Source organism: Bos mutus, chromosome 15 (genome assembly GCF_027580195.1).
Source record: "Bos mutus isolate GX-2022 chromosome 15, NWIPB_WYAK_1.1, whole genome shotgun sequence".
NCBI lineage: Eukaryota > Metazoa > Chordata > Mammalia > Artiodactyla > Bovidae > Bos > Bos mutus.
Window position 1 is genome coordinate 19,518,058 of NC_091631.1, and position 25,035 is coordinate 19,543,092.

Genomic DNA, 25,035 nt, shown 5'->3' on the forward strand with positions numbered 1-25,035 from the left:
GTCACAGGAGCGTTTCAGACCTAGTCCTTTGGCCTTGGGCTTGCTAGAGCGGACCTCCACAAATCCTAGGAAGTGTGGACAAAGGAGCAAAGAAGAGCAGGAGCCCCATTTAGAAATGGAAAGTTTGTAGCGCCAGGTGCTGTGGGCTGAGGCAGAACTCCTAAAGGATAGTAAGCTCCCATCCTTTGATGGGGACAGACCAGAGAAATTCCAGCCTTCTTCAAAAGCTCTGGGGTCTTGACTTACCAATTTTTATATCTGCCAAATACATTTTTAAAAATTTAAAGTCACCTATCATCTGCTGACACAATTTTAATCCTAAAAGAACAGTACCGTAAATGGAATGAATTCAGTTTTATGAAAAAATTACATTTTTATCTTTTCACATTTAATGTAGACTGAAGAAACCTATGCCATCCACCAGCATTTGAGAACTGAAAAATACTGGCTGTAAAGTTATCCACAGGCTTCCCTAGTGGCTCAGTGGTAAAGAATCTGCCTGCCAATGCAGAAGATGCCGGTTCAATCCCTGGATTGGGAAGATTCCCTGGAGTAGAAAATGGCAACCCACTCCAGTATTCTTGCCTGGGAAATCCCATGGACAGCGGAGCCTGGCAGGAAGTCCATAGGTTTGCAAACGAGTCGGACACGACTTAGAGACTAAACAACAACAGTTATCCACGGTATTTGTTATTGATAATGATTAAAGCAACAATATGTGTGAGTGAACTTTAATTTTGAGCAAATTCAAGGTTATCCCATGTGGTAAGCAAAATAAAACAAATCGCACCCTCTGCCCCACGATATCCACCATCCAAATTCCCAGAACCTGGGAATATGTCATGTTACATGACAAGGTGACATTAAAGTTGCAAATGGAATTAAGATTGCTAATCACTAAATTTTTTAAGGCAAACCAGGGACAATATCCTGGATTATTAGGGTGGCCCCTTATAATCACAAGGGAACTTAAATGGGAAGAGGGAGGGAGAAGAGGCAGAACCAAAGAGATGGCATGATTCAAAAGACTCCTCTAACCATTGCTGACTCTAAAGGTGAAATCAAGGAATGGGGAAGCCTTTGAAAGGGTGAAAGGGCAAGAAATGCTTCTCTCTCTGAGCTTCCCAAAGGAACACAGCCCCATTTAGCCAAGTTAAAAAAAAATCACCAAAGATATGAAATAATTTTAGTTAAAAATCAAACAGCTAATAAATGGTAGAATATGACCAGCGCTGTGTCTGACTGCATGGCCAGATGGAGTCCCAAATTATGTATTTAATCCTTTAGAGTTAAAACATTAATGCTTCAGGGTCTTCTGCAAACAATCCCCGTGGCTTCCAGGTGATTGTGCACCAGTGTGGAGGTCCTTCTTTTGGAATTTGCTCTTTCGGTCCCAAGCAGATTAATTTTTAGGCCTGAAACATGGTAATTCTCCTTCCAGTTCCCTTGGGGCTATTGTCTTGAGACCTCAGAGGTTTAAAGCGAATCAGGGATTGGCTAACAAAACATTCTAAAGCCGATGAGTCATGGCAGAACCTTGCCTGTGCAAGGAAGCCAAGTGCAAAGCCTGGGAGTGGGGGTGGGGGCGCTCCAGGACTTTCCCTCTCTCTCCTTCCTTTCTCACCCTGAAACCTGGCTGTGCTCCCCAGATGCAGGCTTGGTGGCAAAGTCATGGCCGTTCCAGCTCATTAACAGGATGGATTCTGGGAGTGATAAAGGACAGAGAATGGAGGTGCTGAGAAAGCTTTTGTGTTTCCAAGACTCTGACCCCTTTGATGAGGCAGATGTTTGGGCCAGGCCCTCTTTTACAGGGAGAGTTAAAGCTCATTAAACAGCAGGACAACTTCCTCAGTGGCAATGGACAGCCCCTAGGCCAGTCTTCCCTGGCAGCAGAAGGGCTGGGAAAGAAGTGGTCTCCTGTCATCAAGCCCAGTGCCCCCCGGAGACTCCGGAGCTGGTGTCTGTGACACGTGGTCACCTTGGAGGCTTTGATTTATGGTTGACTTTCAGAAAGGCCTGCCTCTGACTTTGGCAGCCTGTCGCCTCACCATCTTTTCTCTAGGTTGGAAGGACTTTCCGTCAGGATTCATGAGCAGCACAAGGCTGACCCCAACACAGAGCTTCTGAGAGACCCTTCTGGTTTAATTGGAGCAGGAAAGCTTGAAACAGAGGCCTCTCCTGATCCACTTGAAGCATCTTAGGAGCTATCTGCTGACAAATGTGAGAAAATCCAGGACTCACAATTCCCCCATGAGGTGAATCTCAGTCCAATATCCAAAACAGAATGCATATCCTCCGCAGTCTCTTCTGGTTTCCCAAGTTGATTCTGAAGCATCAGCGGCCCAGGTGCCTTGCCATGCTGCTTTAGAAAGCAAGACAGGTGAGGTTCCTAAGGATGACTCTTTCTCATATTCTGCCAAGGAGTTGATACAAAGTTTAGGGTGTGTATTTGGGTAGGGTCAATTATTTCAACAAACCTGTGCATTCAGCATTATCTTCCTCGAACTGACAGCATCTACATGAGACATATCAACCATCATGAATTTAGAAATGGTCTAATGGGTGGGAGGAAAGAAGGAAGAAATGCGTATGAACTGTGCTTAATTGAATAATAACAATAGCTATGTCTTGAGTGTGCATTATGGACCCAGCACTGTACTAAGTACTTCACATGTATCTACTCTTTAATTCTTGCAGTGGCCCTCTGCGATTAATACCAGGAAGCCCACTCTTGAATTCTTGCAGTGATCCTCTGTGTTTGATATGCATACGTGCTTAGACTCTCAGTCATGTCAGACTCTTTGCGACCCCATGGACTGTAGCCCACCAGGCTCTTCTGTCCATGGAATTCTCCAGGCAAGAATACTGGAGTGGGATGCCATTCCTTTCTCCAGGGGATCTTCCCGACCCCAAGGATCAAACCCAGATCTCCTACATTGCAGGCAGATTCTTTACTGTTTGAGCCACCAGGAAAGCCCCTTGATACTCTTATTACCCTTATTTTATAGGAAAGGAAACAGAGGCACAGAAAGGTTAAGTAACTTGCCCAAGATTGCACAGCTTTTAAGTGACAAAACTGAGGTTCAAATCCAGGCTATCTGGCTCTTTTCTCCATATCTTAGCTATTAATACTATGATCCCTGCCTTAAAAAACTGCCTGAAAATTGCGAAGGAGAGAGGTGCCCCCCATAAGACAAGTAAATCCTACTCAGGGTTCACATTGGCAGTGTATGTGTGTAACGCATGAATACACGCAGACGCACATCGTGAACTAAGAGCTCATGTAGCTCTCACAAACCCATCTCCTGAGAGCTGAGTGGCAGGTCTTCCCTCCCCAGGCTTTTGGGCAGGCCCTGAAAGCCAGGGAGACATGCCTTCCGCCAGAGGCCTCGACGGCCAGGCAGCTGCCGGGAGGTGGCGCTGTGTCACTTTCCTACTCTGGAGCTTTTGTTTTCTGCGGGCCTCACGCTGGAGGTGGGGAGTCTGGTTTGAGCAGGGCCTGACGCTAATTTCCCTGATTTGAAATCTCGCTCTCTTCTGTCATTTCTTTCAAACGAGCTTGGAGATGTTCATCAGATGACAGTCCTGAAAACGAGCCAAAGCGGTTCTCTTAATCCCCCTCGTCTCAGGTTGGATTTGAAAAGGGTGTTTCCAAACAAGGAGCAGATTGCATCTGTCAGAGTTACACTCAAGCTGACCTCCCGGCTTTCAAAGGGAGAGGGGAAAAACACACCAACACTCTCAACCACCTTGGACGTGGCTTCGAGAAGGTCGAGAAGAAGACTCTGGTGCTCACTGAGCCACAGGCTCAGGCCCTTTCACAAGGATGTGTCCATCCTCTGGGCAATCCCAGGTTTAGCTGAACAAACCCCAGGGTGTCATATCTCTCCAGGCCTCCTTGGTCTTGCCTGATGCTGGTCCAAAGTGGCCCATCTCTTGCCACTGTCTTTCCAAGGAGCTGGGCACTAGAAGGCCTGGGCCACTGCTGACATTTGCAGATTGAATGAGCCAAGGATCCAAAGAAGGATCAGCCAGTAGGGTGGTGCTCAGAGCAGTGAATAAGTGATAGTCGCTCGGTCATGCCCAACTCTGTGATCCAATGGACTGTAGCCTGCCCGGCTCCTCTGTCCATGGAATTCTTCAGGCAAGAATTCTGGAATGGGTTGCCATTTCCTTCTTCAGGGGATTTTCCTAACCCAGGGATTGAACAGAGGTCTCCTGCATTGCGGGCAGATTCTTTACCATCTGAGCTACCAGGGAAGCCTGCTATTAAGAGACATTTCTAAGTATAAACACAGGTCAACCTAAAAAGTATCACTCAGAGAAAGGAGGGGCTGTCAAACAATTGAGTCTCTCTCTCTGTTTTCAAGATGAGGAAACTGAGGCCCAGAAAGAGGAAATAAACCACAGACCCTCTAAGCGGAGAAGCTGCGTTTAGTTTTCAGAATGCTTCAGTAAGGACCATTTCTACTGCCATAGGATTAAGTTTTAACCCCGAGGCATAGTAGGGGAATTTGAGCTTCAGATTCAGATATACCTGGGTTTCAATCCCAGCTCTTTAAGGTTCTATCTGTGTGATCCTGGGAAAGTCCTTAAACATGCTAACTCTCAGTTTTACCTGGAAAATGGGGGGCAATAATAGCTTCTACTTGTTGGGGTTGTGGTGAAGAGTAAATGAGAAAACATACCCATAGAAGGTATCCACATCTGTTTATCCTTTTATGGTGTTATGCGTACTCCCATTAGAGAAGCCAGTTTTGGAAGAGGACTGACATATGGTAAGGGCATCAGGACCAAGAGAATCAAACTGGGCTCCATATCCTCAGACCACAAAGCTACTTTCATCTTTACTTGTTAGAGTTGGGAATTGTCTTTCCTGTCCCTTTTAGATCTAGAAACCAAGCCAGACTTTGGCATTAGCAGGTATCCACATAACAGGTGCTAGGGGATCGGGAAAGCTCCCCATTCTTCAGTCCTCCTCTTGTCTTTCTAAAATTCAGCCCTTGGCAACCACACATCCTGAATGCTCATTAACAAATGCTCTGATTTAGGTGCATATCCTTCTTTTGAACAATATCAAATACTCGCCTGAGTATTATATCAGTCACTAACACCTAAGTATGATTTTTTTTTCAATCAAATTGCCTCCTTGCTACTATCTGCATGAAACAAGTTAGGTAATTTTGTAGAGATGAAGGAAAGACTGGAAAATAAAGGGTTTAATTTTTTAAATGACCCAGGAAGAAGCTTGAGTAGCAAGACGTTGCACAAGAGCAGTGGGGAGAGAAAAGAACATGATAAGAAAATGCAAGGCTCCAGAGAGAAAGGCAGGAGGGCGTCAAAATGAACTACATCTATGTAGAAAGTTTTTTGCAGCAGATGTCTGTAGGTGAGGTGACTCAGGAGTACTGAATGGATTAATGTCCCCCCACACAGTATTTGTAAGAGCCTGAGGCATGCCTAGCACTTGCACCTGACTCAGAGACTTTCCTTAGAAGCCATGAATTTAAACTCCTCTTGACTCAGGTAAGGCATGTTTCTGGTGGCTAAGCTTGAAGGAGATTTTCATTCAAGCCACAGTTGTTGTTTTTTTTTAACTCTAGACAAGGCTAGAGAGATCAATAAGACCCTCAACAATATCTCAGGCTGGAGCAGAGGTGAATGATACCTACGTGTCACTCACACTTTCTCATGGAATCTTCTTCCCAGAGCCCCAGATGCCCTCTGTGACCTGCCCCACCTGCAACTCCAGCTTCACCCCTCATCCCTTCCCATCTCTGTGTTCAGCCACGCTGGCCTCCCCCACCTCCCAAACATCTTAAGCTCATTGCCCTTTGGGATCATCTGTTCTGGTGGTTCTCTCCACCAGATACACTCATCTCCCTGGTCCTCACTGGGTGGGCTTCTTCTCATCATTCAGGGCTCAGCTCAGAGAAGCCTGCTGCTGCTAAGTCGCTTCAGTCGTGTCCAACTCTGTGAGACCACAGAGACAGCAGCCCACCAGGCTCCCCTGTCCCTGGGATTCTCCAGGCAAGAACACTGGAGTGGGTTGCCATTTCCTTCTCCAATGCATGAAAGTGAAAAGTGAAAGTGAAGTCACTCAGTCGTGTCCAACTCTTAGCCACCTCATGGACTGCAGCCTACCAGGCTCCTCCGTCCATGGGATTTTCCAGGCAAGAGTCCTGGAGTGGGGTGCCATTGCCTTCTCTGCAGAGAGAAGCCTACCTGACCCCAAAACTAACTGCACCCCTCCCATCACCCACCCAGTGCCCTCTGTTGAATCACTGATGTCAAGTGTGTTAGGTCCTTGAGAGGACCTGGGAAAACAGCTACATCTCAGAAGGCTGGCAATAAGCATTTGTTTCCCAGTAGATCTGCCCTCTCCCTCTCTCCACACGCTCTCATTTGTTTTCTCTCTCACTTTAGTGGCTTTTTCCCTTTGCCTAAAATATGCTCAAATTTCCAAGCCCCAGATAATTCAAGTGGAAAATATGTTGACTCCCCTCAAGCTGACATGCTTTCCAGTCGCCACTTTTTTTTTTTTTAGATTTTTTTTTCTTTAATGGACCATTTTTAAAGTCCTTATTGAATTTGTTAGAACACTGCTTTGCTTTATGTTTTGTTTTTTTTGGCCGCAAGGCATGTAGGATCTTAGCTCTCTGACCAGGGATCGAAAGTGCACCCCCTGTTTTTGAAGGTGACATCTTTACCACGGGACCACCAGGGAAGTCCCCCCAGCCGTCATTCCTGATTCTTTTTCTCGTGTCCAGACTGCTTTCAGGGGCCACCATCATCAGCTCCAGCCCTGCCCCCACCTCAGTAGTTTTGGAGGGGCACCAGCTTTCACTGCTCTGCTGACAAGATTCTCCTGGATGGGGTTCCTGTTCCCAGTAGTCACACAGGTGGTGCGCGATGCAACTCCAGGGCCACTGTGCCCACAGAGGAGGGTGAGGGTGGCTCCCCCTGGGGTGTGCAGCTCACACGGCATATGTAGCCGCCTTGCTTGGAAGTCACTTTAATCACCAACCATCTCCTTTGCTCAGTCTATGACCCATCTCTTAGGAACACAACACTGTCGATTCTTCCCTGGCTTGTTGAGACACTGTCTCCTCCAAGTGTCCTTCCTAATCCTCCTTATCCTTCCCAGCCTCCTTCTTGCTACCCTGCTCTAGATAACTGTGAGATTCCCCTAGGCCCTCTGTCTCCACACAGCCTGCCTCAGAGGCCTCCACCCAGACTCCCACGGCATTTCTACACAAATGACCGGCCTCTCTCCTCCTCACCTGCTGGCTGGAAACCTCCACTTGCCGTGAAGGAGACCCCCAAACCCAGTTCTACCTAAGACTCAGCCTTCCGGGGGTCTCATTCACCCTGGACCAGTATGCAGGCCAGGCAGGAATGTTCCAAGAGACGTGCCCCTGGGGTGATCCTGCCATCCTTCCCCTGACAGCATCCTTCCGCCTACCTGGCCCCGGGGCCCACCGCATGAGTAAGTAGTCCCTCACGCTGAAGAACAGACTGGTGAAAGGGTGAGGTAAAACGCTCAGCTGAAACTGTCTCTTCTTGGAAGGAGACAGGCTGGTTCCAGGGATTTCTCGGGTCACTGATAGTGTTCACTGAGAAGGGAATCTGTCCACAAGAGATTGGAGGCAGCCGGCTCTGACAAGCACACAATAGAGAGTCGGCGAACACTTCAGGGGTGGGAGAACCTGGACAGCAGCCTGACCTGTAGTCGGAGCCTTCTATTTACACTTGACTTCCAATGCGGACGCATGACGGGCATCCGCACAGGAGAAAGAAGGCACAGGAAGGGACGTAGAAGGGGCGGTTGCCTCGTGCTGGTGCCCACCTGTCAAGCTGTGGAGAAAAAATGCTGGAACCTGGAGATGGATTTGGGTGCTGCTGCCTCTGTCTGGGGTGGAGCCTGCCCGCATCTAACTGAGACTTGCGACCCTTTGTCTGTGGGTCAGTGGCCTTGGGAAAGAGTGGACCTGTTGTTCCTCAGAGACAATGGAACAGCCTTGGCTGCCTTGGAAGGACTTCCTGCCCTTCATGGAAGTCCAGCATGAAGGCTGTTGAACCTTTTCTGTTTTTAGGAGCCTGTGGAGGACTGAAAGGAAGGCCCAAGTGTACTTTGTTGTCCTGTCTTGGGGGTTTGTCTGGTTTTCACGTGACCCCCTTTAGAAATGGTGCAATTTCCCAGAAGACTTGGCTTTTTACTTCAAAGTTCCTTTTTGTTCCAGAAATTCAACTCTTGCTGAGCTGGAGCAGGTCAGGGAATGCCCCACTGGCATGGGGACAGAGGTCCAGCTCTTAACAGAGCTGCACCTACTCAGATGGCTGGATGTACCCCTCGATGACCAGTTCAAACCTGGGACTCCTAGAGAGGGAGCGTTCAGAGGAAGACAGGCGGGTCCTCCGCACAATGCTGCTCCAAGTGAGGCCCATGCACTGTGCCACAGAGTGTTACTGGACCACGATGTGATAAGTACAAAAACTGGGGGTGAGCAATGAAAGACTTTTACGACAGTGGGACATTACATGACCACGGACTCATCCGTGTAAAATGGAGAATATACATGATCCATGAACTCATCTCACTGAATGGGGTCCTTCGGGTTGGGTATTGGCAGACTGGTGTGGTAAACTGCACACGGGGACAATTGTACCGTGTGTTGAATGGAAATTTTTGTATCAGATGCATCACCACAGACAGTTTGAGAAGCATTAGCCTATTAAAATCTCTAAGAAGTGCTGCCATAAGGAGCCTGTTTACTATGTTATATCCAATATTTCTCAAAGACATTTGACAATGAACTCCTTTTGGGGTATGGAAGAGGGTACTACCAGCATACCAAGGAACTGCTTTCTTCAGAACACTTTTGAGACGACACTCTAAATGGTGAGAATAACCAAGTGGATAATTCATTGTTCCAGAATCTCCAAATGTTTTCCAGGCCATGGGTCCCACTTGGCTAGATGAGTCAGGACCTCAGGTTACTGCTCCATTTGGATTAACTGGAATAATTTAACAACTGCTACTGATCACTCCGTGTCTTGGAAGCCCTTTATTCCTGATCCTAGGGGGTTCAACTTTCACCCAGGGTGGGGCTACAGGCACCACTAGCCCATTATCCCTAGCCTCCGGTTCACCAGTTTTAATTAAACTACAAAATGGTGCATCTGAGGTAACAACAGCACACCGAGGCCAGGTAAGTTGGTCACTGAGGGAAAGGTATTAACTCCTTCATATCACCAGGGGCCCATTTACTGCAACCTGGAGCTGGACCATGGAACCTGGGAGCCAGGAGTCAGGTAACTTCTAATTCTTCTCCCTCCATCCTCTGTACATTAGAAACACAGACTTGTACATTCTCATCTTAAGATTTACTAGTTATATTTGCTACTTTGAGCACTAAGACCCATTTTTCTTTCCTTGTATTAAGTAGTGTGCTGGGAAATGTTTCACAACCAACAGTCTGCAGAGGGTGGGAGGATCCCAAAATTGGCAAAAATTACAGCCTTTGGCAATTTCTGTGGTGTACATACTCTCACCGTGGCCTAGTCCAAGCTGCCATAAGAACTGCACTGACCACAGAAGTGAGAAGTGACCCACAGCAATCAACTCTCAGGAACTGGCATAGCCAAGTCGACTCTGGCAAAGTGTAGGCTCTCTCTCCATGACATGGTAGCCTGATTTTTTTTTTAAACCATAGACTGATCAGGGAAAGACCTCAGAGATCATCTAGTCTAGACTTCTACATTTTACAGATGAAGCAACAGGCCCAGAGAAGGGCAGTGACTTGCCCAAAGCAACCAGGCACATTAATAGCAGATGGGATTCATCTAGACCTTCTGACTCTTTCATCCTATGCTTCTCTTTAAACATATGGTTTATTTGTTTCTCAAAATAGCCAGACAAGCTTTATCATATTTATTTAATCAAGAAGGAAATTGATAAAAGAGTTAAGAATTATCCAAGGCCACAGAGCTAAGAGCTTCCCAGGTGGCTCACTGGTAAAGAATCTGCCTGCCAATGCAGGAGACTCAGGAGATGTGGGTTTGATCCCTAGGTCAAGAAGATCCTCTGCAATGGGCAACCCAATCCAGTATTCTTGCCTGGAAAATTCCATGGACAGAGGAGGCTGGCGGGCTACAATCCATGGGTCATAAAGACTCAAACAGGACTGAGCAACTGAGCACACACAGAGCTAAAAAGACACAGTCGGGTTTATCTCTCCTCCAGCTCCTTCCATTCTATCAAAACCTCTCCATGCCACATTTCTTTTGGCTAACAAATGCTACCAATAAGACATGTTCTTCTCTGATTTTTCAGCTCCTAAAGATTCTTGACCAGAAAATGTCAACAATGTATGAATTTCTTTGTTGATCTCCAGTCTGTTGCTCATTAATTCTCCATCCTGAGTATTGCCTACAGCTAGCTTTATCTTTCATAACAAGTTAGGAAAAATTCTAGGCTTTATAATAAAGAGGACTCCCCCCTTCCCAAATATAGCAAATTAAAACTGAGGTTTATTTTTCTCTTCAAGTTCAGGCAGAGAGTCTAAGTCTTTATGGCAGCTCAGTAATCTCAGAGATCCAGGTTCTTTACTTTGTTCTTCTGCTCAAAACATAGTTCAGTATAAGGCTTCCATCTCAGCCCAGAGTGGCTGCTCCAACTCCTGCCATCATATCCATGTTCCAGAGAAAAGAAGAAAAGGGAAGTGGAGGAAAGATGTTTCATGCTTCTTTTCTTATCACACTCCCAGAAGTTGCCATCACTTTTACTCACATACTGTTGGCAAGGAAAAAAATCATGTGGCCACACTGACTACAAAAGGAAGCTGGGTAACAGTTTTTAGCTGAGCAGTTATATCCTCAGCAAAAATTTGAGAGGCCTCCTGAAGTAAAAAGAGGAGAGTGAGTGTTAGCCGTCTCCACTCTGATGTCTGAGATGCTGGAGCTAGAGGAAGGGATGAGGATGAGAAGGAGGAAAGAAGGAAAATGCAGAATGTAAAGGCAGCCGCAAGACCTGTGGCGAAGTCTGGTGTAAAAGGAATTACAATCAGCCTGCGTCCTCTTCAAAGTCAAATATCTGTATTGCCCTAATAAGTCTGCATGATTTAGGAAGTTCCTGATGATAACTTCTTAAAAATTATTGAATGAGATATTCAGAAGATCTTCTTATGGACACATGGAGGTACATGCTTTCTGATATGTGGTACCACCTTCAGGTTTCCTTGCTTGAGACTGTAAATCATAATGTCCCATGGTGATGATGATCATGCAGGGGACTCAGTGCTTTACTTTCAGTTTTGTGGACTAAGTTAAAATATAATTCTTATATCATTGCCCATCCCTCTTCTGGGGAGCAGCATTTGGCACTGTGTTTTCTGCCCACCTCTACACCAACTCCTGCCTCTGGCTGCCTTCAGAAAAGCCAAGTTCAAGACAGTGAACCCTAAAAAACTATGAACTTGGGGTGATTACGATGTGTCAATGTAGATTCATCAGTTGCAACAAATGTATCCATCTGGTGGGGGTGGTTCATAATGGGGGAGGCTATGCTTGTATGGCTACAGATAAAACTGTACTTTGCTTTGACACTAAAGCTGCTCTAAAAAAATAAAACCTTTAAAGAAAAAAAAAAAGAAAAAAGAAAAGCCGTAACTTAGGCATTACTGAAAGGTCTGGTAAAACAGAAACCAGAATGAGAAGCCACACAATTTTCCTGAGTCTCGACAATGATCTGCAGGGTTACCTAATTATAGTGACTGCACCTCTCAGGAAGCTTCCCAGATGGCGCCAAGTGCTAAAGAACTACCTGCCAAAGCAGGAGACTTAAGAGAGGCTGGTTAGATCCCAGGGTTAGGAAGATCCCTTGGAGGAGGGCATTTCAACCCACTCCAGTATTCTTGCCTGGAGAATCCCATGGACAAGGAGGCCTGGTGGACTACTGTCCATGGGGTCACAAATTGTCAGACACAACTGAGCGACTTAGCATGTAAGCATGTATCTCTCAGGGCATCCAATTTCCTACTTGAATGATGAGACTCTTTATATCTGCCCTCATCTAGGCTGAAATATAAGAACTCAGGTAAAAGTTCTCAGACGCCCTTCAGAGGAAGAGAGCAAAATCAAGATTCAGCATCAATGAGGGGGCTTCTTTGGGAGGTTGATATTGAATCTCTTAATCCTTTTAAATACTTTTGAGACCCAAGGCTCGTGTTTTGGAAAACCTCTCCCTTTTCTGCTTTTGATTCTCTTGGGTTTTGCCAATGTGCCCAGAACATATGGGTCTACTGCAGGGCAGGCAGTTGGCAAGACTCAGGTGCTCCCCAAAGGAAAGAGAATGAGAGCATAGAAAGTATGTGAGGGCAGACGGCAGATGCCAGGATACCTTCTGCAGGTATTTATGTTCATGCCTCCCTCCCTTGCTATATTCCTTCAGGGGAACCTGTCTGAATCATCTCTGTGTCCCTCGTGTCTGCTAACACAGTGCCTGGCATATGGGAAGAGAATGATAGTTTGGGGTGGATAAGTGACCCTTTAACTCTGCCCTGAGGTCTGCTTTTGAGTTTCTTCTTCGACAGCATTGAAATTTATTAAGCCCTGTGCTCTTGGAAATCACTGACAGTTAAGAATTTGTCCGTCTCCTGACCCCTTCTGTGTTCCAGGAAATGGCTCACTGCAAAAAACCATCCTTCCCAGTATGACTTACGTCAGATTCACCCATGACCGTCTTGTTAACCCGTGACAAGGTCAGACACAGACCCTTCACATTTCCATTCTTTGTCTCAGACATGATTAGCTGAGCTGTTTTTCCCCCCTGACCAATCTAGATAAAATGCCCACAAACTTGTCTTAAGTTAGACAAACTTAGTCAAAACTTCTCTTCTTCTCCCAGTCCCTGAATTTTGGCCCATCCTTGAGTGTTGGAATGCTCAGGAACATTTTTCTTTAAGGACCAGAGAGTTGGCTGACCTTTATCAACTGTCTCCTTACATGATGCCCTTGTCCCATTCCCTCATACTGGTTGCTTTCTAGCCTTATTTGCTCCTTCCTATAAATCAAGTTCCTTTCTCCATGACATTGGGACTTACTATCTCCTTGTTACAGTCATCTGCCTTCCCTATTGCAATATTCTTTTTAAATAACATCAGTCCTTACATAAACCAGATTTTTAAAATTTGACACACTCATCACCCTCTGCTTCAGTGCCCTGAACTGTCTGATCTTGACCATGGCCTTGCAGCCCTTTACCCACCCGCAGCCCCTCACCCCAACAATGTAATTACTCAGGACTTGGCATTGCTTGTATTTCATTCTCTGTGATTTCCAAAATCAGAATGCTTTCAGAGGATACTTAATGGAAGACTCAACTCAGATTACTGGACAAACAATGCCTTAAGTAATAAGGACATTTCATCATCTCACCAAAAAAGGAACTCTGGAGACAAGTGATCCTATCTCCTGTGATGTCATAAAGAATTAATCCACTCATGTTGTCATCCTTAGAACATGTGTGTGTGTGTGTGTGTGTGTGTAGTTGCTCATAATAAAAAAAATAGTCAAGATATGATATCCCATCATCATATGATATTGTCCATAGCACAAAGGAACTGAAAGAAGAAAGAGCTTTCCTTGAGGCTCACTCTCTTTATCAGGGCTCATATCAGAAGCTCATTAGGAGATCTCACTTTAATCTCATTGACCAGAGCTGGTCACATGGCCACCCCTAGATGCAAGGGATGCTGGGAAGGTGAGTTGTTGGAATGTTTTCCTCAACTATGAACGGGGGTTGGGGGGTGGGGGACTCTTTTAGTGGAGAAGGAAGTGGGGGGAGAATGACTGTTGGGTCTTCCCCACTTATACAACCCTTAGGACTTGTTCTACATTCTCCAAGGAATTAGTTAGTCTGATAAATGGGTCCTTGGGTTGATGGACTGGAAGGTCTCTCCCTTGTTAGCCAATTTGATAAAACCAAAACTTTTCTGAATGCAGTGCCCCCACATGACTGTTCAATACCTCGATAAAGATGATTTCTTCAGGCTGGTGGAGTGATCAGATGGACTTTCAAATAAAATGCTCAGGAGAGGCTTATTCGCCAGTGCCTCATTTCTCCACCTGTAAAATGGGGTGATGATTCCAGTTGTAAGAAATTATTGGGAGGACTGATGAAATGGTTCTGTAAATTGTCTACTACAGAGACAGGCACATGGTGAGGACTCAGTATAAGCTGGTTTTTTTCCCCATGCAGAGGGAAAAAGCCTGAGGTGTAGCCTCAGACAGGCTGCTCTGCCTCCAGTTCAGAGCAGAGGAGCAGATAACAGAGAAAGTACTTTGTATCCCTCTGCCTTCCTGGGAAGTCTTTTCTCTCGTGTTCAGTCCCACCAGAGTGCATTAAGTGCCTGCTGTGTGCAAGGTTTTCCGCGGGGGACTGGAAGGTGATGTCAGACACCCTCTCTGCCGGGATGAGCATGTACCCTACCAGCAGGAGCGCTGGGATGAGAGTTCAGATAAGTATAAAGCAAGGCAGACACTTGACACTCGGGAGCCTGCCTCATTACCTCTGAAAGCTCCCTCACATAGCAGGGAGTTAGCAGGATGTGGTTTTCATAAACCCCAAAGTGGTGATTTCCATACTCAGTAACTTTGATATTTTTTTCCCCACTACCATTTATGTTTTCTGTTTCAGGAAAGAAAGCCCTTTGGAAAATTCTAATGTGTTTGCTCTCTCAGGCATAGAGCTGCTTTGAACAGCCAAAGTTAATTAAAAATCTCCTAAAATTTTGTCATACTTTGCAAGGCCATTAGAAAATTCATGATCAATACTCAGATTGCCCCTGTGAGTCCAGTGATTGGGGTTTTCACACTATTTAAAATCACAGCCTTGTCCCTGAGGGCGCTGTTATTAAAGCGCCTGTCTGCAAGCTGCCCTTGAAAGTTGCAAAAAAATACAAGGCTTTCAGATTGAGGAAAGGCCCTCTCTTTGATTAAAAGCAAATCTTCCATTATGAGAAATGAAACTGCCTCTGTAGATATCCCTAAGCTTGGTAGCAAGGGACCTTCATACCTGTAAGGAGTCTGGGGGAAGGCAAGGAGCCTCTGAAGATATTTGCACTTAGGACTTCATTAGAGTAGGAAATGGCAACCCACTGCAGTGTTCTTGCCTGGAGAATCCCAGGGACAGAGGAGCCTAGTGGGCTGCCGTCTATGGGGTCGCACAGAGTCGGACACGACTGAAGCGACTTAGCAGCAGCAGCAGCAGAGTACTAACCACACAGGCAGGAATTTTACTTGATCCCTAGGCTGTCTCTCCGACCAAGCTACCAGGACCTGTCTGACACGGTGCCTGGCTTGTACTGTCCAGTTCAATTCAGTTCAGTTCAGGGTGCTCAGTTCAGTTCACTTCAGTTGCTCAGTCGTGTCCAACTCTTTGCAAAACCATGGACTACAGCACGCCAGGCTTCCCTGTCCATCACCAACTCCTGGAGCTTGCCCAAACTCATGTCCATCAAGTCGAGTCAGTGATGCCATCCAACCATCTCATCCTCTGTCACCCTCTTCTCCTCACACCTTCAATCTTTCTCAGCATCAGGGTCTTTTCCAATGTGTCAGTTCTTTGAATCAGGTGGCCAAAGGATTGGAGTTTCAGCTTCAACATCAGTCCTTCCAATGAATATTCAGGACTGATTTCCTTTAGGATTGATTGGTTGGGTCTCCTTGCAGTCCAAGGGACTCTCAAGAGTCTTCTCCAACACCACAGTTCAAAAGCATCGATTCTTCGGCGCTCAGCTTTATACTCCGAATCTCACATCCATACATGACTTATGGAAAAACCATAGCTTTGATTAAACGGACCTTTGTTGGCAAGGTAATGTCTCTGCTTTTTAATATACTGTCTAGGTTGGTCATAGCTTTTCTTTCAAGGAGCAAGCGTCTTTTAACTTCATGGCTGCAGTCCTATCTGCAGTCATTTTGGAGCCCAAGAAAACAAAGTCTCTCACTGTTTCCACTGTTTCCCCATCTATTTCCCATGAAGTGATGGGACCAGATGCCATGATCTTAGTTTTCTGAATGTTGACCTTTAAGTCAAATTTTTCATTCTCTTTTTTCTCTTTCATCAAGAGGCTCTTTAGTTCTTCTTCACTTTCTGCCAAAGGGTGGTGTCATCTGCATATCTGAAGTTATTGATATTTCTCCCGGCAATCTTGATTCCAGTTTGTGCTTCATCCAGCCCTGCATTTCTCATGATGTACTCTGTATATGTCAAATAAGCAGGGTGACAATATACAGCCTTGATGTACTCCTTTCCCTATTTGGAACCAGTCTTTTGTTCCATGTCCAGTTCTAACTGTTGCTTCCTGATCTGCATACAGATTTCTTAGGAGGCAGGTAAGGTGTTCTGGTATTCCCATCTCGTTAAGAATTTTCCACAGTTTGTGGTGATCCACATAGTCAAAGGCTTTGGTATAGTCAATAAAGCAAAAGTAGATGTTTTTCTGGAACTCTCTTGCTTTTTCCATGATTCAACAGATATTGGCAATTTGATCTCTGGTTCCTCTGCCTTTTCTAAATCCAGCTTGAACATCTGGAAGTTCACTGTTCACGTACTGTTGAAGCCTGACTTGGAGAATTTTGAGCATTACTTTGCTAGCATGTGAGATGAGTGCAATTGTGTGGTAGTTTGAGCATTCTTTGGCATTGCCTTTCTTTGGGATTGGAATGAAAACTGACCTTTTCCAGTCCTGTGGTCACTGTTGAGTTTTCCAAATTTGCTGACATATTGAGTGCAGCACTTTCACAGCATCATCTTATAGGATTTGAAATAGCTCAACTGGAATTCCATCACCTCCACTAGCTTTGTTCACAGTGATGCTTCCTAAGGCCCACTTGACTTCGCATTCCAGGATGTCTGGCTCTAGGTGAGTGATCACACCATTGTGGTTATCTGGGTCATGAAGGTCTTTTTTGTATAGTTCTTCTATGTATTCTTGCCACCTCTTCTTAATCTCTTCTGCTGCTGTTAGGTCCATCCTGCTTCTGTCCTTTGTTGTGCCCATCTTTGCATGAAATGTTCCCTTGGTATCTCTAATTTTCTTGAAGAGATCTCTGTCTTTTCCATTCTATTGTTTTCCTCTATTTCTTTGCACTGATCACTGAGGAAGGCCTTCTTATCTTTCCTTGCTATTCTTTGGAACTCTGCATTCAAATGGGTATATCTTTCCTTTTCTCCTTTGCTTTTCACATCTCTTCTTTTCACAGCTATTTGTAAGGCCTCCTCAGACAACCATTTTGCCTTTTTGCATTTCTTTTTCTTGGGGATGGTCTTGATCGTGGCCTCCTGTACAATGTAACAAACCTCCATCCATAGTTCTTCAGGCACTCTGTCTATCAGAGCTAATCCCTTGAATCTATTTGTTACTTTTACTGTATAATCGTAAGGGGTTTGATTTAGGTCATAGCTGAATGGTGTAGTGATTTTCCCTACTTTCTTCAATTTAAATCTGAATTTTGCAATAAGGAGTTCATGATCTGAGCCACAGTCAGCTCCTGGTCTTGTTTTTGCTGACTCTACAAAGCTTCTCCTTCTTTGTCTGCAAAGAATGTAATCAATCTGATTTTGGTATTGACCATCTGGTGATGTCCATGTGTAGTGGTTGCTCAGTAAATGTTTATTAAATGTGTGAATGAATCAATTAGTGAAAGAAAATATGGCAAAATTGACATGAAAAAGGGTAATGTCACGGGAAGACATGATCTTGACAAATCTTGAAAAAGCAGGTTACAAAAGTTCCCAGTATTCACAGCTCCATCTCCAAATACCCAGTTTCAGGTTTCCCTGAAACTAGAAAAGATAGTCATGTTTTCTAGTTTCTGTATTTGTTGCTTTGACATCTTGGACCTTGAAGGCCCTGGTAAGACTGTCCCTCCTAAGGTTAGACAATTTCTGGAGATAGTGAATGAGTCATCTGAAAGTACAGTTTTCGATTGCAAACCAATGCTGCACAGCCCATGCCCCCAGGCACCTCCACTGAGCTCTCACACAAGGGACTGAAACAGAGCACAACGCTGTGGTCCTGGCTACCCACCCCCCAAACTATGTCCTCTGCCTGCCTTTTGTCTGTGAAAAACTTTGCTCAAATAATAAGCTTAATGAGAGAAATGAGAACATGTGGAAATGAAGGAAAACAGTCAAAGGAGACCAAGTAATAATAATGTAGTCATTAAGCATAGTCTAGGACCTTCAGTTCTTTCTCAAGGGCTACAGATAATATTCTGAGCGTTGTCTTGTGAGCTGTCTTATAGATACTAAAACACCAGGCGGAAAAGTCAACTACATTATGACCAGACTGCACCCAGGACATGAGTCCCCACAATTCTGAGAACTGGCCTCAAAGAAATGGGAACAAATGGGCCCCAGAACTGAAGAGTAACTGTACCGAAAACAACCAAGATGATGCTGGTTAGACCACTGATGACCAATCTGAAGATGACTGTTAGAGATGACTGCTGTTTCTGCATGTAGCCCCCCGCCCCCTAACGCACTCTGTCTGAAAAGCTCTCACTCCCTGTTTGTCAGTGGGAGGAGTTAGCTTTTGGACAAAAGTCTGCCACCATCTCCCATCCTCCCCCACAGTTGCTGGCATCTGAAATAAAGCAAACTTTCCTGTCCACCTGGCCTATTTATTGGCTTTTGAGGGCAAGCAGCCGGATCCACACTGTTATTAATAATGTTAATAACGTTAGGACCGTTATTCTCCTAATCACCCAAGACTCAGGTGCCAGACACTATGGATAGTCTCTATTTTTTTTTTTTTGCAAGCCCCAGAACTTGCAAAATTATCCAACTAGCCAACCCTAAGCTTGTTTACACTACTTTGCCTATTCTTCCTGTGGAAACTACTATAAGGCTTATTGCCCACATTTTCCCTTCGATCCTTCTGCCTGACCCTGGTGTTTCTCCATGTGCTCCCCCCATGGCGTGGTGTGTCCTCTCCTCTTGGGATCTACAAGCAATGCAATGGCTATGTTATTTCAATGGCTATCATCTCCCAATCTGTTAGTTTCCCCGTATCTGAATACTAATAAAACCCACATTTTAAAACATAATTTGGTTATGCTATAAATTTGGTTATATGTTATATAATTTGGTTATAAAACATGGATTTGGTTCCATAAAGAGAAATGCCCTGACAGTGAGGAAGTAAAGTATATTCATGTCTTCATTCATTCATTCCTCCACACACAAGTACTCCGCTAAGGCAGTTATCTCATTCATTCCTCCACACACAAGTACTCCGCTAAGGCAGTTATCTCAGCTGGCTTGGGCTGTTATAACAAAATACCATAGACTCAGTGACTTAAACCACACACATTTATATCTCACAGTTCTAGAGGCTGAAAGAGCCAAGATCAAGGTGCCAGTAGACTTGGTTCCTGGTGACAGCCAGCTTTCTAGCTTGTAGACAGCTGTCTTCTGGCTGTGTGCTCACATGGCTTCTCATTGGTACACGTACATAGAGAGATAGAACTCTCCTGCCTCTTCCTCTATTCATAAAGGCATTGCTTCCATTATGAGGGCATGATCTACATGATCTAATCTAATCCTAATCACCTCCCAAAAGCCCCTCTACAAATATTGTCAATTGGTGTTTAGGACTTCTTCATATAAATTTCTGGAGGACACAACTCAGTTCATAGCGGCTGCGGAGACACTGACTGGAGCCCTCCAAGTGCCCTGTGCTGCTTCGTATCTCTGTGCCTTTGCCCATGCTGTTCCTAGTGTTTTTCTCCCACTTTGCTTCCTGGCTTACACCAAATCAGCTTTCAAGCACAGCTCAAATGTTGCTTTCCTTGTTAAACCTTCCAACTGCTTGCCTGCCCTGCATATCTCAGCACACATTTATGCATTTACTCTACTCTCTGCAGGCAGCAAGATGCCTATAAGGATCCAAGCATGGTGCCAGGCACGTGGATATAGAGGTAAATTATCTGTAGTTCCTGGCCCCAAGGAGCTCACGGTCTCAGGAAGCAGATCACCTATGATTAACTGCAATAGAATTTACAGACCCCACAATTTGAGTGTGTACACAATTCTGGGGACATAGAGGAGAGAGTAGGCCATGTTACCTGAGAGGTAGGAGTGGAATCTCATAGAAGGGAGAAGAGAGGTGCATCATGCAGACTGGGGTAGTATGGAGGTTAGGAAAAACAGTGAGCAAGGGGACCATCCCTTCCCATCCATCTCTTTCCTTAATTACACTGGAGTAGAAGTGTAGGTCTTTTTCTTCTTTCCTATGTGTCAGGATCCTCTTTCACATGATATTCCGATTTTCACTCATGGTTGATGTCATGTCTTGTCAGTCACACTTACGTGACTCTGGATATAGTCAAGGGATCTTACAGACTTTAGAAATTCTCTTTCTCAAATACCATACGATTTCACTCATATGTGGAATATAGAAAATAATAACAAATAAATGAACAAACCCAACCAAGCAAAAACAGACACACAGATACAGAGTACAAATTAGTGGTCACTATGGTGATGGGTGGAAAGTAAACTTTTGGTGGTAAGCATGTGTAATGTATACAGAAGTTGAAATATAATGTTGTACACATAAAGTTTATATAATGTTATAAAACAAGGTTACCTCAATTTAAAAAATACAGCTAAGACAAAACATTTCTTTTTCAGTAAAGCCTGGCTTCAAGATTATGGCCTTGTTGGAGACTCAAAAACTTAATTTTGAAGATCACAACTACAAATTGACTCTTCCCTTTGCAATTATATTGACTAGGCCAGTCTCCTCCGAGGCAAATAAATGGCCCTGGCATAATTGACAGGTGTCACAAACATGGAAATATACAAGACAAGATCTAACTATTATATTTTTTAAATATATAATCCTCTAAGAGAGTGAGAAGACAAGCTGTAGACTGGGAGAAAACATTTGAAAAAAGTATGTATCTGATAAAAAAGTCTTCTAGCCAAAATATAAAATGAATTCTTCAAACTCAACAATAAGACAACAAAAAACTCAATTTTAAAATGTGCAAAAGATCTGAACAAACACCTCACCAAAGAAGATGTACAAATGACAAATCAGCATATGAAAAGATGCTGAGCATTATGTGCCATCAGCAAATTTCAACTTAAAACAACAATGGTAGATGTCGACCAAGACGGTAGAGATACCCCTAAACACCTGTCGTGTGTGTGTGTCAGTTGATCAATTGTGTCTGACTCTTCGTGACCCACAGGCTGCTGTGTGTTCAAGGGTTAACTGTAGTTGGAATTATATAGGAAGTAGCTCTTTCAAATTTCTTTCTTTCTTTCTTTATTTCAAATTTCAAATTTATAGAACCATGGGGTTCTCTATGCAGGAATACTGGAGTAGGTTGCCATTCCCTTCTCCAAATCTTTCAAAGTAGCTAAAATTAAACACAAACAACAACAACAACAAAACCCTGACAACTCCAAATACGGAAAAGAATGTAGAGGAACAGGAACTCTCACCCATTGCTGGTGGGACCCAAAAGTGAGAACGGTTATCAAATAATATAGCTACTTCGAAAGATAGTTTCTCAGGTCCCTACAAGCTAACACTGAACATAGTTTTATCGTGTAATCTAGCAATCGTGTTCCTTGATATTACCTATATGAGTTAAAAACTTAAATCCACACAAAAAATCCTGCACACAAATGTTTATAGTAAATTAACTCATAATTATCCCCAAGTTGGAAGCAAACAAGATGCCCTTCAATAGGTGAATATAAATTGACGTACAATGGAATACTATTCAGCATAGAAATAAATGAACTACGAAACCACAAAAAGACATGAAGGATTGCAAAGTAAAAGAAATAAATTTGAAAGAGCTATTTCCTATATAATTCCAACTACAGTTGACCCTTGAACAATGCAAGGGTTAGGGGAGCTGACCCCCTCACAGTGGAAAATCTACTTACAATAACTATAGTCAGTCTTCCACATCCATGGTTCTGCATCCGTGGATCGGAAGTAGTAGTTTTGCGGTATTTAATACTGCAAAAAATTTGTGTTTAAGTGGACCCACTCAGTTTAAACCCTTGTTGTTCAAAGGTCAACTGTACACAGTCTTCTGGTAAAGGTAAAACTATAGAGACAGGAAAAAGATCAGTGGTTCCTAGGATCTCAATGAGAGGAGGGGATGAATATGACGAACACAGGAGATTTTTCAGGCAGTGAAACTATTCTGCATGCTACAGTATTAAGCATTTGTCAAAACCCATAGAAGTGTATAATACAAAGAGTGAATCCAAATGGAAACTCTGGGCTTTAGTTTATCATAATGTATTCATATTGATTCGTCAATTGTAACAAATTCACCAGACTAAGCAAGACGTTAATAATAGAGAAATTGATTGTAGGGCGAGTGATGCCCTTTGGGTTCCAGGCTTAAGTCTTGAGAGAGTTTGCTTTCTCTCTTTAGCTCTCCTGGAGCCCTTGGCCATCATGCAGGGGGGGTCCTGGGGACCCTGAGAGAAAGGCCATGAGGGGAGAGAGTCCCTCGAGCAGGGGTTAGCAAACTGCCACCTGTAAGCCATACCCAGGCTTTCACAGTTTTTGGAACCAAGCTCTGCCCACATATTTATGAATGATCTAGGGCTGCTTTTATGTGACAATGACAAAGTTGAGTAGTTGTCAGTAAGTTAGAAATCAACAACAAAAAGATAACTAGAATAATCCCATTTGTCTATGAATTTAAAACCACACTTCTAAAGATGATTTATGGATCTAAGGAGAAATAACAATGGATTTTAAACAGTAATTAGAATGTAGCATAATGAAAATACTATGTATAAAAATTTAGTTGGGTTCAGTTAAAGTTGTAGTTACAGGGACGATTATGGCCCTAAATGTATATATTAGATAAGAACATCTCAAAATAAAAAAGTCAAACTTCCAACTTAAACAGTGAGGAAAATAAACTGGAAAAAATAAAAGGAAGAAAATAATAACGATAAAGCCACAAATTAATGAAAATTTAGAGCAAACATTGAGGGCTTCACTGGTAGCTCAGTGGTAAAGAATCTGCCTGCCAATGCTGGGGACACGGGTTTGATTCCTTGTCTGGGAAGATCCAACATGCCTCCGCAGGACTTCCTGTGGAATCTAAGCCTGTGTGCCGCAGCTGCTGAAGCCCTCGCACCTGGAGACTGTTCCACAGCAAGAGAAACCACCGCAGCGAGAAGCCCAGGCACCTCAGCTAGTGACCAGTGTGCCCTCACCTCAACTGGAGAAGGCCCACACACGGCAACGAAGACCCAGTGCAGCCATAAAGAATAAAGTGAGAAAATAAATAAATCTTAACAACAAAAAAAAGCCCATGGACCAATCTCAGCTTTAAAAAAACAAAAAACAAACTTTGATATGGAAATAATCAAAGCAAAAGTTGGTGCTTTGAGAAAACCTAATAAAATAGACAAATCTCCAGCAAGATTAATGAAAGGAGAGAGCCCAAATAAACAATATTAGTAATTAAAGGGGTACAAAACCATATGTTTTACAGAAATTAAGCAAATAATAGGCAACACATGTATGATCTTATAGTTTTGCAGGCCAGAAGGCAGATAGAGGTCCCACTGGGCTAAAATCAAGGTGTCTACAGGACTGCATTTCTTTCTGGAGCTTCTAGGGAAGGATTGGCTTCCTGGCTCATTCAAGTTGCTGGCCATCAGTTGAAGGGCATTCCCCACTACTGGAGACCATCCACGTTCCTTGCTCATGACTTCCTTCCTCTATCTTCAAAGCCAGGCTGGGGGATCAAGTTCTTCTTCTGTCATATCTCCCTGACTTTTCTTTCATAGTATCTCCCTGTCTCTATAGCTCAGAAAGATTCTCTCCGTTTTAAGGACTTGTGTTATTCGTTGGGCCCACTGGCATACCCAAGATAATTTTCCCATCTCAAGGTCTATACAGTTAGTCACATATGCAAAGACCTTTTTTTTTATCATTTAAAGTAACATATTCACAGGTTCCAAAGATTGGAGTGTGGCTATGTTTAATGGGAAGCCAGGAGGCACGGCAGCATTTTGCCTACCATACAATGTTAAGCTATGAAATTTGAAAATTGGATGAAATGGGCAAATTCCTAGAAAAATGCTATTAAAACTGACTCAAAAAACAATGAAAAAGTAGAGTCCTATAAGTATTTTAGAAAATTAATGTGTAGTCAAAAATATTCTTACCAGAAAATGCAGTCTTGGTGTTCTTACAGGTTCAGTTCAGTTCAGTTCAGTCGCTCAGTCGTGTCGGACTCTTTGCGAATTGCAGCATGCCAGGCCTCCCTGTCCATCACCAACTCCCGGAGTTCACTCGAACTAACATCCATCGAGTCGGTGATGCCATCCAGCCATATCATCCTCTGTCATCCCCTTCTCCTCCTGCCCCCAATCCCTCCCAGCATCAGAGTCTTTTCCAATGAGTCAACTCTTCGCATGAGGTGGCCAAAGTACTGAAGTTTCAGCTTTAGCATCATTCCTTCCAAAGAACACCCAGGACTCATCTCCTTTAGAATGGACTGGTTGGATCTCCTTGCAGTCCAAGGGACTCTCAAGAGTCTTATCCAACACCGCAGTTCAAAAGCATCAATCCTTCAGTGCTCAGCTTTCTTCACAGTCCAACTCTCACATCCATACATGACCACTGGAAAAACCATAGCCTTGACTAGACAAACCTTTGCTGGCAAAGTAATGTCTCTGCTTTTGAATATGCTATCTAGGTTGGACATAACTTTCCTTCTAAGGAGTAAGCGTCTTTTAATTTCATGGCTGCAGTCACCATCTGCAGTGATTTTGGAGCCCCCAAAAATAAAGTCTGACACTGTTTCCACTGTTTCCCCATCTATTTCCCATGAAGTGATGGAACCAGATGCCATGATCTTCGTTTTCTGAATGTTGAGTTGTAAGCCAACTTTTTCACTCTCCTCTTTCACTTTCATCAAAAGGCTTTTGAGTTCCTCTTCACTTTCTGCCATAAGGGT

The 25,035-nt window shown here is 44.0% G+C and overlaps 1 protein-coding gene across 1 annotated transcript in view; it reads left to right on the forward strand.

The window, feature by feature from the left end:
• Window positions 1-19,405: 19,405 nt before the first annotated feature.
• Window positions 19,406-25,035, forward strand: part of IMMP1L (inner mitochondrial membrane peptidase subunit 1) — a 478,402-nt gene continuing 472,772 nt past the window's right edge. Inside the window, exon 1 of the mRNA XM_070383620.1 lies at window positions 19,406-19,416. The gene's annotated coding sequence lies outside the window, so the exon portion shown is untranslated. The remainder of the gene's footprint in view (window positions 19,417-25,035) is intronic.